Here is a 4,733-nt window from a genome sequence, read left to right as displayed (position 1 = left end):
GCCCCCACAACCTGTCCAAGCTCCCAAACATCCGCGTGTTGGAGAAGATGAGGAGACTGGTCCTGTTGGTACAGGTGGAGTGGATGATGCTAGACCGATTGGTAGTGTGCCCTATTTGGAAATTGGTGGGTCCATTAATTATCATACTCAGCGCACACATAATCGGTTAGATTACATCTTTCAACAAAATCAATGTACGAACCAGTCGCATCATGCTCAAAACCAACATTTGAATCAATACATGGAGCAACACAATGAGTATGAAGCACAACACGTGGATGAGCTCAATGCTTTTGTACAATGGTGGTCGATGAGTGAAGCCGAGTAGAATAACTTTATGTATCCTCCGTCGTACCAGTCCTACCACCCACCGCCTGGCGAGTGTCCAATTCGGTAAGTTTTCTTTCCTTTTCTTTTTTATGTCACATTGGGGACAATGTGTCAATTAAGTTTAGGGGAGGAGATTTACTTTCATTTTGTATATATTGAATAGTTTTTTTTAGTTGTGTTTGAGTATTAGTTGTGTATTGTATCTAGTTAGTCATTTTTTATAGTGTTGTTGTATCTAGAATGTTTAGATTGTCGTGTTTTGTTAATCAAGTTGACAATGATAAGTCGATTAGAATAATTGAATGAATTGCTTGTATAGTATGACGAAAACAAAAGCGATTTAAATTTGCGTGCTTGATTGGAATATTATCTCGGTATACTTGGGTCCTTTTAAATATTTGAGAGCTTGATCATAATTTTTTAATACATTTTGTGCATTTGATGACATTTATGCTTGTTAAATATTGGTTGAGAGAAAACATGTAGGATTATTCTTAGAATTTGCTTGCTTGATACTTGAGACAAAATCCTAGATTATGCATGTTTAGGAAGACGATTTAGGAAATTTTTAGAACTATTGAACCTTTCAAGCCAACCTTGATTAATTTAAGACCTAGTTACCCTTTTCGATCTTAAAGTGAATTTCTTTGTTGTTGGCACCTATTTTGAGCCTACTTGAAACACTTCACTATTTTCCTTCCCTTGGGTTTTACCATGAGCATATAAGTATTTGAATGGGGATTGGTTTTGTATTGGGGTGTATTTTGGATTGGGTGTTATCTCTTTGAACATACATTGAAAAACAAGCTTGGGAGAGTGTAGTTTGGGAAAAAAACAATTTGAATGTGTCAATTTTCTCAATCTTAGAAAAGAAAAGAAAAAAAATTGGGATTGACTTTGGGTTGTAATGTGGATATCAAGTTTGGTTTGTGTGGTTTGTATGCTTATGGTAATTTTGAGCTTAAATGTCATTATTATCTACCTATACCTAAGCCTATATTTATAACTTATAAAAGTCCTATTAATTCTTGAGCATGTGTTGTCTACATTAGTGAAGAGTAGTAAGTGATGCAAGCATATAAGATAATAAAGTTTGATGGTTTGTGGTGAGTAATTTGGTAAGTTTAAATGGAATCAAATGTATGTTGAGAGCATATATTTGTTTGGACCTGAGTGAGTTGAAGATTTATTTTGATTGAAATTTTGGATTATCATGATGGATGAAATTTTCAAAACTATATGAGCATGACAGACATAATTTGGAGGTTTCATTTGTTGTTGTCAACTTGATTCGTCTTTGTTTGGTTGTTTTATGATTTGAGGATTGTTTAGAGTTCATTATGCGAGGGCGAGTAAAGGTTAAGTTTGGGGGAGTTTGTTGGTCTTACAAAGAAATTATTACAAAATGTGACTGTGTGCACTTGCATAGCTTTAATTCTCGCAACAAGTTTTTGCCGTCGTTGCGGGGACTTGAAATTATCAATATCAATATAATTAATTTTATTTCTAACTTGGTTGTTCTTTGAATTGTTTCTAACATGTTTTGCGTGCATTCTTGACCATTTTTTTTCAGGTAGTTCTGTTATATGCGTGGTAGAAGAGGAGCATATAGAGTTTTTCCTATTAATCCTGAGATTGATAAAGCATGCCGGCAGAATCGTAGAAACAAGAGAGCTTCTGGTACAACTGTGGTTATGGAAAATCCTCAAAACAATGATGGGTTAAATGGAGGGCTTCCTGAAGTGGTGCAAAGACAAGCTCATAATCCCGCTGTGAGAAGCTTACAGGATTATGTACTCCCAACTATTACGGGAGTGCAAACATGTATAAGACCACTGGCTGTGGAGGCTAACAACTTTGAGATTAAGCCTGCAATCCTACAAATGGTGTAGTCCACCATGCAATTTGGTGGCTTACCCTCAGAAGATCCTCTTATGCACATTGATAATTTTCTAGAGCTATGTGCAACATCCAAGTATAATGGGTGAACGAAAATGCAATCAGATTGAGGTTATTCCCATTTTTTCTGTGGGATACAGCCAAAAGTTGGTTGGACTCCCTTTAATCAGACTCTATAAGTCCTTGGCAGGATTTAGCTCAAAAATTCCTGCCAAGTTGTTTCCTCCATCAAAGGCAGCAAAGTTGAGGGGAGAGATTAATAATTTCTATCAAATGGAGGGGGAGTCTTTGTATGATGCATGGGAGCGTTTTAAGAAGTTGTTGAGAAAATGTCCCCTTCATGGTATTGAGAAGTGGATGATGGTCCACAATTTTATAATGGGTTGTTTGGTACTACTCGTACCATAATTGATGTTGTAGCTAGTGGGCATTCATGAGTAAGAGTGCCAATGAAGCATATGAATTGTTAGAAGATATGTCTACAAACCACCACCAATGGTCTGATGAGAGGTCAACCAACATTAGAAAGGTTGTTGGAATTCATGAACTTGATGTTATTACTGCCTTTACTACTCAGGTGGCTTCCTTGACAAAATGGTTGCAACAGAATACAGTGTCTACTAATGCCATTCAGATGCGAGTAGGTTGTGAAATTTGTAGGGGTCCACACTCTTTTGAACTATGCTATAATGCCCTGGACAATCAAAGACAGTTACATTATGTGTTAAGAAAGGTGCAAGACTTGCTAATCAAGTCATTTAGTAGAGAATGTGTCGCTAAACCATTATCGAACTAAGGTTAAGAGATTTTGGATAGAAAAGAAAAATTTTCAATTAAATAAATGTTTGTTACATGGGATCCCGAAAATAAACAGGGTTAAATAACAGTTTACAAAATCTCAAAGGTTATAAACAACCATAAGCCAATCTAATGGCAAAATAGACATTTTAGGGTCTTTTGACCCTGTATCATCCCTCGGCCGTGGTGGCCAAGCAGCCGGCTATGTACATTCCGCCCCTAGAGCTCTCCAAATCAGGGTTGGTCTAGCTTACCCTTGCCTTTACCTGCACCACGTAGCAAGCCAAGGCCAAACAAGAAAACCATATAACAGAGCATACACAATAATCAATGGTCAAATAATACACAAGTCATCAATCAGATACTCAACAGACCACATTATTCACATAATCAGTGATATCAATCTATAAGCCAATAATCAATTATCCACTTAATAAACATGCCATGATCAATAAATTAATAACAGTAAACATATCACTCAATATCCTTGTTCGACGCCCTTAGGTCGCACCCTTTCTTTATCCCACTGACTCTGGCTCGCTCAGGCAGAGCTCGGTGATTATATAATTAACCTCAGCTACAAATGGCCGAGCCGCGCCCATGTGCGCCAATATTAATTCTGGCACTCTTAGGCCATTTATCTTATGTCCACATGGCATAATACCATCATATGACATTGCATATAAATATAGGGAACTCTTAGTCCCAACATAACTACATAACCGGGTGCAGCTTTCTAACCTTTGTTTCCGAGCGGAGAAGGTGAACTGAGTCCGAGCACAATCCCTAGCCTCGAGCCTTGGCGACAGACCTAGTCACAAGATTTATCGATATCTATCAACACCCAATCAGAAATAAAATATTTAGATAGTAAAACTAGCCTTCGGGACCTCAATTTCCACTAAACCAGGCAGTAGAAATTGTCCTGAGCCCTTAGGATTGAACCCCCACGCCCTAACGACACTAAGAACTCTTCCAAGTTCAAAACCCCCAGGCGGGTCACGACTTGGCTCAGCAAGTCGCAACTTGTGCCAAGTCAGAGAGCAAGCTCTCACACCAAAAGGGAGGCGGGTCGCGACTTGGCCAAGCAAGTCGTAGCGCGCCCCCAAGTTAGAGAGCTCCCAAGGCCAGGAGGGCCACACGTGCTACAGCGCCCCCAAGCTAGGTCGCTATGCGCACGACATACCCAAGAAAACCTAAGTTTCCCTCCTTCTTCTTCCAGCCAAGAACTCACCAATTTACCCAGAATTTTCCCCCAACTCTACACTAAACAAATTACAAACTTAGACCTCTAATAACACATATTTTCATCCTATAATTCCCAGCAACAAAAACAGGAAGCAATACCTTAATTCAGCCACAAGAATCACAGTACTAACTACTGGAATTTTCCTACTCAAACCAACAACCAAAATTCATCATTCAATCCATGCTTAAAAGCTCAAGTTCAACCTAATCTACTCAGCAACAAAACCGAGAAATAACCAGAGACTAAGGTCAAAGTTTTTACCTCAAATTATAGTCCAATTCTCAGCTGAGTTCCCTGAATGATCAGCTTCAATTCCTTAAGCTTTCTTTCCAATTAAGCTCCCAAATGCTCAGCCAAACACCCAAGTTCACAACCCCTTTTCCCTTAGCTTCAAAGTACTCAAATGAGAGAGAGAGAAGGGATAATTGTGAGAATGAGGTAGGGGAAATTTCTATGA

The 4,733-nt window shown here is 38.6% G+C and overlaps 1 non-coding gene across 1 annotated transcript; it reads right to left on the bottom strand.

Annotated features, from left to right (window-relative positions):
- Window positions 1-2,469: 2,469 nt before the first annotated feature.
- LOC133813654 (small nucleolar RNA R71) lies at window positions 2,470-2,576 on the bottom strand. Its single transcript, XR_009884661.1, has one exon. It is a non-coding gene; the product is annotated as a small nucleolar RNA R71 (small nucleolar RNA).
- Between the last annotated feature and the right edge of the window lie 2,157 nt (window positions 2,577-4,733).

The sequence above is a fragment of the Humulus lupulus genome, chromosome 1 (assembly GCF_963169125.1).
Source record: "Humulus lupulus chromosome 1, drHumLupu1.1, whole genome shotgun sequence".
Taxonomy (NCBI): Eukaryota; Viridiplantae; Streptophyta; class Magnoliopsida; order Rosales; family Cannabaceae; genus Humulus; species Humulus lupulus.
The sequence above is the reverse complement of the archived record's forward strand: the minus strand, read 5'-3'. Positions and strand labels throughout refer to the sequence as shown.